Here is a 12,356-nt window from a genome sequence, read left to right as displayed (position 1 = left end):
TCTGCAGAGCAAATTGCAGGACAGCCAAAGCTACATAGGAAAACCCTGTCTCAAGAAACAAAAACAAAAACAAAAACAAAAACAAAAATCAACCAATCAACCAAGAAACAAAAACAAAAAGTAAAGTTGAGTATAGTGTTACAATTTTATTTAAGGTTCCCAGTGAAAAATCTTTCACGGAAGGGCTACCAGTAGGATATCCCACTCCAGCTATGGAAGCAGTGCAGACCCACTGGGATTTGGCCTTCAGAGGCTGCTATTCTTTAAAGAGTGAACATGCTTATAGCTGGCAAAAGGGGGAAATCAATAATAAGGATTTAGAGCAGCAATCTCTACCAGCAGAAGGATTTGACACAGACAACACAGTAGGTGAGGACCCCGGCTATCTTTGACACTCATGAGGTCTCAGCTGTGATAAACCTGTGGGCACCAATGTCAGTTTTTAGCCACTGACTTGAGCATCATGGGGTTTGCTCATTAGAGCCTGTCCATCACGTTAGGAGAGGGAAGCTGCAGCTGTCAGTACTTTTGTTTCTTAAGTCAGAGAAATAATCTGTCTTCTGGAAACATCTTGATGGTCCTTCCTAGAAGCCATGGGCCCTGGTTCTTCTATTTCACATTGGCATTTACTCCATCCCTTAGCACTGCCCCCACTCATTAGAAAGCACAAAGTCTTAGGATAGATCAGATCACCCAGTATTGTGGCACCCTCAGGGTCTACCTTCATCCTTGGCTAATCAGCTGCCCATGATGTATGTTAAGGATGGACAATTTATTTTGAACATATGCTATGCATTATTATTAGTAGATGTTTGTGGGGTTTAGGACTTTGGAGCCTTCATATGAGATCAATAGGAGAGAATGCTGTAATTGATTAGTGATGTCTGCCCTGGGCATGAGAAGGAGGAATTAGGTATGCATATAACACAATTTCTACCCCATACTGGAATTTAAGCCTATGTTAAAGTTGACAATAAGGTGGGACAGTTTGGGAGGGGGTAGTTAGTAATTATTTTAATTTTAAAGATAACAGGGATGGTAACTTTTATCTATCATCCTCATTTATATTGTCAGTATCTTGGCGTATGTGTGGGCAGAATGCATGGAGTGAATATTTGTTGAGCAGCAACTAGCTTTCAGTTATCATTTTAGAAACCTTGCAAACATATCTTAGCAAATATTCTAAACAACCAGAACGCCACTCCTCTTTTTAGTACTAAATCAAGATGCAGAGAAGTAAAATATGCGCCTAAATTCTAATATAAAATTCCAAGTCCAAGGGGGGGGGGCTACTCATTTTGATGTATTTGGGCAGGAGCTATTAATATGGGCAAGGTTTAAAAAAGAATATCTAGAGTATCAAAGACTGAGTCTCATCCTGGATAATCACATCAGAATCTGCAGGAAAGGGAAGCTAGCTCTGGAGAGATGGGCTGCAAACACCCCAGGTGATTCTAATCTGTAACTGGGCAGAGAACCAAAGAATCCTCCACAGAGGGAGTGGGATAGCTCACAGTTACACTGAACACAGCTCCTGTTTTCCTCACCATATCTTGTCTAATTTAATCCTCATGCAATTATTCATGGGACAGCCGAGGCTCAGAAAGCCTAAGTACATCTGGGCAGAACTTGCAGCCCACCTGGGGTTTGAATGCAAATCTCTGGGTCCAAAGCACTCACTTTTTGCATAATACCAATTTCTTCCTTTAGGATTCTGTCCTTGTGCTTGGCGTTGAACAGTCCTAGAATCTAAATCCCCAAATCTGGCTCTAGCCTGTTCTCCTTGCCTTGGCTTGGTCCTCCAGCACAGGTGGGAAGTGACATACTTGTAAGATTGCTTTTAGGAGAACCTATTGCAAGAGGTGCTATCCTGGGACTTCATGCTGCCATAGAAAGGCTGTTTCTGAGGCTGGAATCCAGGGTGGAGGGGTCGGGCCTCTGAATGTTGTCTGTGCCCCGGCTAGGTGACTCCTCAGTCTTCTCGGTTTCCCGATGCTATAAGAAGTGAAAGGAGCTATGGCCAGTCTCTCTGATCTGGAAGTTGAGGATCCCCGTTTTTCTGCTTTGGACATTGTGCTACCACAGAGTTCAGCTCCTGTGGCCAGAGTAGTGAATGTTCATGAGATAATTAACAAATGATTAGAGCCTTAGAGTTAGAATAAGCCCCCAACATACTCTAGTTCCAACACCTACCTAGGGCCAAAATGCTCTGACCTGAACTGTCAGAGATGCATTCAGACTGGTTAAGTGCTTCCTGGGGAGAGGAGGGGCAATATGCCATCTCTTCTAGCAGTTTAGAAGCTCTTTAAAAACTAAGCTTATGACTGAGTGTGGTGGTGGACACCTTTAAACCCAGCTCCTGGTGGGCAGACACAGGCAGACCTCTGTGAGTTCAAGGTTAACCTAGTCTACATAGTGAGTTCCTGGACAGCCAGAGCTACATAGTGAGTCTCTCCCTCTCCCCCCCTCCCTCTCCTCCTCCCATTCTCTACCTCTCTCCCCCCCCCTCGCATACACACTTAAATACAATTAAATTCTCTCTAATTTTTAAATGAACTGATGGACTCCCCCATCTTTCTAAAGTTGAAAGTTTACCCATCATTCAAATAGTTTGTGCCAATTACTGTAGAGTAAACAAGGCTTATCTCAGGCAAAATTATTGACATGGTCTCTAGCAGAGTTGATTTTTAGTAACTTTAATTGTATGGCCTTCTTGGAGCAGCCACTTCTCACTCTCTCTACAGCAACTTTTCTCCCTCTCTCAGGAGACAGTGAGTTGATGTGAGTTTGGAAACAGCTTCTGTCAGTTTCGGGGACTGCTAAGCCATGTTTATTGCCTTTCAAGACATTTATACTTTACTAAGGCAGAAGCCTTGCAGGGTTTGGCATAAAGGAATGGACTAGACATTAATATTAGTCACCAGGCAGTTTGAGGGAGGCTGGAGAGTGAGGGAAGGGCTTCTCAGGCCTCCACATACCAGCAGGGAGGAGACCTGTAATGCATCCACGGAGCCTGGCCCAGGCTCCCAGCTCTAGGCTCCAACTGGTGGAACTCGTGGTGTCTTTCAGGAACACGCAGGCACGAAGGGAGATTGGAGACAAGCTATTGAAGTCCAAGTGGAAGAGAAAGTGACCTTGCTTGTACTTGGTGAAACAAGCCAGGCACAGAAAGAAAATTATGACCTAAGAGTTGATTTCATAAAAGGAAATAGTTAGCAATGGAGAGTGGACAATGGGCAGCCAGATACATAGTTTCACAGAGTAATTTTTTAAGCTTCCCAACACACAGGACTGATACATCTTTAGAGAGGGAAATGCTAATTATTCTGACGTGACCATTATACATTTTTACATCATCAAAACCTAACTTCCTCAGTATGTACAAGAGAAAATATAAATGGAAAGAAGAAAATGGTCCAGTTTCTAAAATTAAAGCCCTGGAGGATTTCCATGGCCACCCTGGGTTTGAGTGATGATCTTTTTCAAGTTTTCCTCTCAAAGATGGCATCTCCAACAGAGATTTCATGGAACGGTTCCTGTGCCAAGCCAAGAGGCAGCCGTCAGTTGGAGGCTGTTTTTCTTATAACGGAAGGCTTCGTGTCTTGATCCAGGGCGTAGACATTTCTTGAAAGGCTTTTTCTCAAAGCAGACAAGGTCCCAACCTACCTTCCTTTAGGAGAGATGAGAACATCACAGCCTGCAGTAGCAGAGGGCACCGTGGAAACTAAACTCCCTCACCCTGAGGTGCAGGCATGAATGCGACTGTTTTATTTATTATTTACAGCGCAACCTGTCCAGACACAGTGTGTTAGGAACTGGTCCACAATGATGATGAAGTCAGCACTAGGGCCATAAAAGAGCCTTTGAAACTCTCGCAGCCTCTCCCAACCCCATGGGCGAAGCTGTTTGCCCACGCCCCCTCCCCTCTGCTCATCACAAATCAACTCCTCTATTTGATTTAGGCACCAGGAAGCTGAGAGATTGGAGATTTCAAATGAGCCTTTCAGTCCAGATGTGTCCATAATAGAAACCGCTGGGCAGTGGGGCATAATTAACCACCTCTCCTTCGCTGAGACGGCAGAATGGCATTAATTCTGCCAACTGAGCTCGACGTGAATTGGCTGGAACGTTCCGAGTTGATTTCCAGCTGCTGCTTATGCCGCTTTGGCTTCCAACAGGATTTGCATTCCAAATAAAATGAAGCCCGAAATAGATGCCCAATACATGTTCAATGCTATTTTTAATCAGTGATCACTTGGTTAGCTGTGAAAGATTATTAGCAGGTCACAATGCACTTCAGACTTCTCTTCGTCCTGCGGACCAGATCTCGACACGGCGACTTAGGTTCCCCTTCCACATCGCAGACTCCTTACACAAAGGAGGAGGGTGGCGTGGGTCGGGGTAGCACAGATGCGCCTCAATCGCAAGCCCCGCAGCTCAAGGGCCATTTATTTTGGCTAAAGCTGTGTTTAAGTAGGCTCGGGTTCCGCTAGACAATCTTCAGGCAAGTTAGAAAGGCTGAGGCCTACAGTTATCCTGACACTCGCCTGCAGCAATCAAGCAGATCCCTGCGTTTTTCACAGAAACTGTTTTTATTTTAAAATTACGTGTATGTGTGCGCGCGCATGCGTGCGTGCGTGTGTGCGTGCGTGCGTGTGTTATAAGCACATATAAGTTCAGTTGCCCATGGAGTTCAGAAGAGGGCGCACGATTCCCAATTCCCTGGAATTACAGTTGGTCCCCAGCCGTCTGCTATCGGTGCTAGGAACTGAACTCTGACCTCTGCAAGAGCACTATGAGGTCCTAACTGGGAGCCAACTCTCCGGTATCGCCAATCCCTTTTAATTCACAGGAGAACATGAGGGGAAATGTTGATTTTTATGTTTATTGCTCACTCTCAACCAGGACTGGGAATCGAGTAGGTACTGCATATTTCTCTATAGGCAATAATTTCCCAGAAACTTGAGATGCCTGTGGATATTGCTGTCGATATGATACACCAGTTATTATTTTTTTTTTTTTGGTTCTTTTTTTCGGAGCTGGGGACCGAACCCAGGGCCTTGCGCTTCCTAGGTAAGCGCTCTACCACTGAGCTAAATCCCCAGCCCCACTGAGCTAAATCCCCAGCCCCAGTTATTTTAAAAATAATAAATTTCACATTCGTTTATCATGCAAGCAAATCTGTAACCTCATTGCAAAGGCACGTAGTGTGAATGCCCAAAATGTGGTTGTGTTATCAACTGTTTTATAGAATATGTGAATGTTAATATTACTCCCCCTTTTCTGTTCCTCCTTTCTCTATAATGTGTGTGTGCTTTTTTTTTCTGTCAGTCCAGTTCTTTGGTGTTTGGTTTTTTATGTACATGAGTTGGCAACTGTATTTCAGCTGCTCCACAGTCCTGATACCCTGACCTACCTCTGCTATTATTATATGCTTGATTCTTCAAAAAAAGTTTCCCACAATTTCCCTGTCCTTTGGCCCATGTATTGATTTTACCCATCATCCTCCAATATTAACTGATAATCTCCAAAGCTTTTTGGTATGGCTTATTTAGAGTTTAAATGTGGTGTGGTCTTTTCTCATGAAGGCTTTCTACTCTCTGATTCTGCAGGAGTTGGTCTGTCCATTTCAATAGGAATACTTGATTGTCAAGAACATGGAGGAAGGAGGTGGGAGACCAGAGATAGCCCGGTCTTCGTGTATGCTTTAGAAAGAATCAGAGCTACCCCACCCCCACTACCACCAGTGCCTGCACCACCACTTTCTTGATGTCACCGTTCTTTGCAGCTTTCTCTGGGAGAAATGCCATATCTGTGAGGTACCCACTGGGGATAGAAAAAGAGGGCTATGACAGTGAACTCCCTGTCTAGCTCTGGCACGATCTTGACCACAGTCTTGGGAGCACTGGATGACAGGTGCAGAGATGGTGTCCTGGGCAGCTCCATGGCCATCACAGTACACTTCCCAGATAAGCTGTCTAGAGTCTTCTGAGTGGCAGTGATAGCTGGGACTGGAGTTGCAAGCCCTTTGGTGAGGATGAAGTTGTAATGGATGACCTCGGCAGCGGGCTAAGCATTTGACAGTGCAGGAGGTTTTGCTGATAGCCTTGGACGGGTTGTCACTTTTGGTGGTCCGCAGCCATCCCAAACATTAGCAGAAGGGGAGGAGATGATCACCTGTTTGGTTCGACCCTTCCAAGAGGGCTCTGGCCTTCTCCATGGTGGAGACAACAGCAACTTACCCCAACACACTTGGCACCAGCACGACCATTTTATCCTGGTTGGATCTTGCTCCTGAAAGACAGAGATGGCCTTCTTGTTGATGACTGTGCTGTCTTGCTTGCTGGCACACAGTCGAGGTCAGTGGAGGAGTCATTGATGAGCGCAATATCCATTTTGCCAGGGTTGAAGGTAACCCTGGTAACCAGGTCCTCAATTCGGCTCAATCCATCCACTTGGACCTAAGACACCATCACGTCTTAGGATGCGGCTTGCACTGGAGCTGAGGATCCAGCTGTTTCTGGAATGGGAGGGTCAGAGAGCCACCTAACAATTCTCTAAGCTTGTTGTTGACATTTAGATGATATTAAAAAAAAAAGTAGAAGAAAGAAAACTAATCTTCCTTGCTCCCCCTACCTGGTGGTGACAGTTTGATCACTTATGAGCATCTCTATGGCCCTTGATGCTGTGCGTACACACACACACACACACACACACACACACACACACAAACACACATACACACACACACCACATCATATATGTCATGTAATACACATATACCACATGCATATGTATACCATATACACATACATTACATATCACATACACATATGCATACACATACACATAATCATATACATATACAGAAACACATACAATCACATACAAGGTAAACCCCTAATCTCAAACGGCTTCTCATTTAGAAAGGGGTACAGACGACAAGCAGCAACTTTACCTATAATCTGTAGAAGAATAAAGGGAGCTCGGATTTGCTTTGGAGCATGCAGAGGGCTCAGGGTATAGGGTCTCTATATAATCCCTAGTGGGAGGAGTCTCTAGCTTGCCTTCACTGAGAAGCTACAGCATCATTTGGGGTACCTTCACTTCTGTACCACAAAACTGCGCACCTATCAGCTATGTCCCTTCCTTCTATTCTGACCCTATGGCACAACTTCTTATCCCGGTATGGAAATAGAGGACTTGATTTCCTCGACGATCTCTTTTTGGTTTAGTTTTGGTTTTGAGACAGGGTCTCTCTGCATGTATAGCTGTGGGTGTCCTAGAACTCACTTTGTAGAATAGGCTATCCTTGAACTAACAGAGATCCACCTGTCTCTGCCCAAGTCCTGGGATTAAAAGCACATACCATCACGCCTGGCTGACGATTCCTTTTTGTCATTTTGAGCAGCATACCAACATGTTCTAGAATAGTCTCTTCCTGTCTCTGTCTCTCTTTGTCCTTCTGTTCCTGCTCCCTAGCCTGTATTTGTCTCATGTAACCCAGGCTGCCCCAGAACTTGCTATGTAGCAGAAGAAGACCTTGAACTTCTGACCCTCCTATCCCCCCCCTTCCAAATGCTGACGCTACAAGGACGATCACCATGCCTGACTTATGTGGTGCTAGGAATTGGACCCAACACTTTATGCATGCTGGGCAGGCACTCTACCCACTGAGGCACACCCCAGCCCTAAGCCACCTCATCGCAAAAGCACGTTCTCGATTCTGTACCTGCCTCTAGTCACTGCTTCATTTCTCCTCTGCGCCAAGCTGCATGGAAAACCATCTTTATTGCTGTGATGTCCGTCTTTTAATGTCCCTTTGGTTGATTTTGACACTTCGCTGAGGTTTTTGTTTTCCTATCAAGATCTCTGATGATATAAGGGTAGGTTTTCCCAGTACAGAGCCCATGCAGGCTGATTTTCCAGGAAAGGATTTGGTCTCCTGCAGAGTTCTGTTGAAACCCACCAAGGCCGATTGCTTAAGTGGTTAACCACAAGAGTTGGGCTGCTGCCTTCTTATTGTGCTAGGGGAGACTAGCTTATCCCTAAAATAACAAACGCAGAGCTGGAAGTGTGAGGCTGGAGCCAAGGTTCCCAAGGCCACTTTGCCTCCTTGATTGCGCCTGCTAAAAGCCCTCCAGGCCAAGGATTGGGGTCCCTGAATGTGAAGTCTTTGTTGTCTGTGCACCGTACCAGGAAATCCCCACATCCAGAGCTGGCCTTGCCACCTCCTTCCTCCCCATTATTTGCCACTCCAGCAAACACAAAAACAAGTTGCCTTTTGCCTTTGTTAGCATGGCAACCAAGAAACCGTGTTGCCGCACAGAATGGCTGTCTCTTTGTCCTCGTAGCACTTAGTAGCCCCTTAGTAGCACTGAACAGAGCAGTCTCTCTGTTTTCTGGAGAAGCTGTGTGTGCTGTGGTTTCTGTCGCTTGCTCTGAAAGCTCTCCTCTCACGTTAGTCTGTCACAGTCAGCTTCCTCAGACTGCTCTTTATATACATGATCCCTAGAAGACTTCGACCTGCCTACTGACCCTGTCTACCAACTGCTTTACATGCGCAGAATGGGATGCCCTTGTCTTGTTCTGAGACCCGAACACCAGAGACATTCAGCAACCACAATAATGAAGTGAACTCTTAAAACAAATTAATACTCTTAAGTATACGTCAGGTTTCTGTCTTTGCTCTGAGGCTGCCTCCGAACGCTGTTCTGTAGGTCTACACGTTTTGACATTGCCACTTGGATAACAGTTGGAGAACTCAGGAGAAACGTGACCAAAACCTGCTGAGTTCTTATTCCTGAAATTCCATCGTCGTTGGTCAGTATTTCCTTTAGCAACTTCTCTTTACCTTTTTCTTATTCAGGACACTGATTAATTCTTATTAATTAGGACTAAGATTAACTAATTAATTCTTAGTCTAATTAGGACACTGCCCTAATTCTATAGGACACATAGTAATTCTTCCCTCTAATACTATCTGGGTGTAAACCCAGACTCTGCCCATTTTCTCATCCTCTAGTGCCAGCCTGGTTTGAGCCATCAGCCTCATCTTCCTCGCATGGCTGCAGTAGTGTCTCAGACTCCTCTCTTTCCTTCCTTACTCCATGTTTTTCCTCTACTCATTCTCCACAGCAATCTTTGAACATGCACATCTCAGCTCCCCTGCTGTGTTCCTCCCATGGCTCTTGTCATCTTTCCAGCACTTTCTGTCTTGTACTTTGGTCTCTAGTCACAGAAGTAATGGATGGATGTCCTTGGACCCACCCGGCTTACCTTAGAGCCTCCCTGTCCATTTCCCCTCAGGCCAATGCTGTTCATTACACAGCAGCCTCTTCTCCAGACTTCAACTTAGGAGTCTAGGGCAGTTCTCAACCTGTGGGTTGTGATCAAATGACCCTTTCGGGGAGGTTGCCTAAGACCATTGACAACCCCAGAGATCTACATTATGGTTCACAGTAATAGCAAAGTTATAGTTACGAAGTAGCAATGAAAATAATGCTATGGCTGGGGGTCACTACAACATGAGGAGGTGTATTAAGGGGTCACAGCATTAGGGAGGTTCAGAACCACTGCTCTAGGACTATACAGCAAACGAAGTACTCCTCCTTTATTCCTGTGTCCTGAAGCCTCATCATTCCATGTCCCTTTTGCCTAAACTCTTTTCTTCTTTGCCCATCCATAATATTGCTCTTGAAAAATGTCTGTCTTGAAAAGCATTCTAACATACCAAGAAAGAGCTTTTGCTGGGCAACTGAACCAGCGCTTCTGCTCATCTCTGCAACCTTGCACAAGGTCTCAAATCCCTCTCTCTGCCTCATCAGTCACAAGGACACCAGAAGTCCCTGCCTCTGGCTTGAGGTTGGATTTATCAATACAAAGCACCAATGGCTATAAAGTATGGGGGTGAGTTTGGGGCTCTGTTATTCTGGCTCCTTTCTTGGGGACCCAAGGGGATATCCATATGTCTTGGCCATAATTCAAAGTCAAGTGTCCCTTCAGGTGACCTAGACACAGATGCCACTATCATTTTATTCTTCTATTCCACCCTGAGGGACTCCCAACAGCCCAGGCCTTTTTAAACTACCCCTTTGTTACACCCCCTTTAAATTGTCAGTCTGAATGTGCCATCTGGGTACTGAACGGGCCTGGGGGAACCTGGGACCTGGTCTGTCTGGTTCCCGTGTTGAGTTCAAGTGACCTGGCCTAAAAGAGAAGGCTAGTAAAATTCTATATGAATGGAACTCATGAATGAATGCACAGCCAGCATTTAATGCATGGGACGGTGTTAGCCTGGGCAGAGATGGAGAGAAAAGCGTTCCAGAGAAGAAACAGTAGAACGAATGTGCTGTAGAGAAAATAATGACGTGTTGAGTAAGTTGAAAAAGAAAAAAAAATGACGGCTGACTGTGAGAAGTGAGTCTGATGAAGAAAGAGGCATTTGTCATCCGAGTCCCTGTCAGCTGCATGGAGGAGCTAAAAATCTTATAGTCAATGAGATTATGTCTTAGTCTGCCTGGGCTACGCTCAGGTTGCTATAGCAGAAATGTCTGAAACTGGATACTTTATAAGTAACAGAAATTTGTTTGCATTAAGAAGGCTAGATAGTATTCTGGGGCCTCTTTTCTAAGGGCACTCATAATTCTCATGACCCAATCACCCCCCAAAGGCCTCACATTCTATTATCCTATTAGGGAGGTGTGCTCTGGGATAGGGTGGAGGGCACACGTATGTAGACCATAGGAGATAATGAAGGAGGAAAGTTGTGGAATGATGTGTGTATAAATATATACACAAACATAAATGTATATTTACAAAATCACAAATGTATGGTCTTGCTTTGTCTTAGAAATACATTGTGTATGTGTGTGTGTGTGTGTGTGTGTGTGTGTGCATTTGCATGTATGTGCATTTGAATATGGAGGCCAGAGGACACCTGCAGGTGTTATTCAGTTGCTTCCCACCTTTTCACTAATTTTCTTCCATGGGATGGGGTATCATGTAACCCCAGCTAATCTGGAACTTACTGTGTAGACTAGAATGATCTTGAACTTGTGTCTACTACTCCAGTAGTAGGATTACCGGTATGGGCCACAGCTTGCCGTTTATGTGGTACTAGGGTTTGAACTAAAGGAATTATGAATGCTAGATAAGCATGGGTTGCACCCTCAACCTGGTATTAGGTTTTAAAATATAGAAATTCTTAAAACTTGAGAAAGAATTATGTTGTTTCATGAGTTTTTGTCTTCATTTGCTGTGGTTATCGCTTCCGTGGCTAGTTAATCATGATTATCTGAAATGACTTATCAAAAGTGTGGGCATACAAGTAGGGCCAATCAAATCTATGCATGGGAAGTGAGTCATGCGGATGTAGGGTTGGCCTACCAGTTACTGTATTTCCTGTCGTTTAAACAGAGTCTGTTTTTAATGGAGTGAAGCCAGAATAAATAAAATTAAGCAACATAGAACAGAAAAAAATGTAGAGAAACAGAATCTGTAGTCAGATATCTAGAGTGGTGATTTGAATGAGAATGGTCCCCAATGGCTCATATATCTGAGAGCTTGATCCTTAGTGGAACTGTTTGGGAAGGACTAGGAGGTATGGCAGGCGTGTCACTACTAGGGTGGCTTTGAGATTTCAAAATTCCGCACGGTTTCCAGTTAGATCTCTTTCTGCTTTGGGTTTGTAGATGATGGGTGAGCTCCTATCTGCTGCTCCCATGCTGAGCTGTCTGTTGCCATGTTCTCTGCTATAACGGCCATGGATGTACCCTCTGAAAGTGTAAGCTCCCAATAAACTCTTTCTTCTATAAGCTGCCTTGGTCACGATGTCTTTTTATTGCAGTAACCAGAAGAGTAACCAAGGCATCTACCTTTAAAGAGAGAGCATGGGCAAAGAATAAACCACGGTTAATGATTTGAGGTCCTTGATCCAGCTATGCCTGAAGTCTTACTCTTGGCTTTTTCTGTCACAAAACCCAATAAAATTCCCCTCTAGATAGTTGGGGTTTGTCTTCTACACCTGGGAAACCATATTTATTTGGTACCAGAAAGAGGCCATTGCTTGAAACTGACACGCCAACGAGGAGTGTAAGTGTGGCATGTGAGCTCTTCCCTGCTAGAGACCCAAGACTCCACAATCCTTGCCCGGCTTTTTGAATCATGTGATTTTAATGGTCACCCCTTGTTTCTCTATACTTAGATCAGATTCCTGCTGAGATTAGAGCTTTAGAGGAGTCATTAAAATTTCAAGATGTTGTCTGCCTCTTGCGTGTCTTTCAAGGAAGGAGAAAGCTTCGGTATAAATTGGTCCCTCTGAAAGCAGGAAGGAAGTAGTTTGTGACTTCATTAAG

General features: G+C 44.7%; 2 long non-coding RNA genes across 5 annotated transcripts in view; one reads left to right on the top strand and one right to left on the bottom strand.

Annotated features, from left to right (window-relative positions):
- Positions 1-12,356, bottom strand: part of LOC120103476 (uncharacterized) — a 50,634-nt gene that overhangs the window by 3,142 nt on the left and 35,136 nt on the right. Inside the window, exon 1 of one of the 3 annotated variants that reach the window (XR_015622222.1) lies at positions 2,979-3,122. The exons of the other annotated variants lie outside the window; for them this stretch is intronic. This is a non-coding gene — a long non-coding RNA (uncharacterized LOC120103476). Of the gene's footprint in view, positions 1-2,978; positions 3,123-12,356 lie in introns of those variants that run through there. 3 annotated transcript variants of the gene reach the window in all.
- Positions 1-12,356, top strand: part of LOC108351161 (uncharacterized) — a 62,817-nt gene that overhangs the window by 25,587 nt on the left and 24,874 nt on the right. The gene's annotated exons all lie outside the window — the stretch shown is intronic.

The sequence above is a fragment of the Rattus norvegicus genome, chromosome 6 (genome assembly GCF_021556685.1).
Source record: "Rattus norvegicus strain SHRSP/BbbUtx chromosome 6, alternate assembly SHRSP_T2T, whole genome shotgun sequence".
In the NCBI taxonomy this organism is placed as follows: Eukaryota; Metazoa; Chordata; class Mammalia; order Rodentia; family Muridae; genus Rattus; species Rattus norvegicus.
The sequence above is the reverse complement of the archived record's forward strand: the minus strand, read 5'-3'. Positions and strand labels throughout refer to the sequence as shown.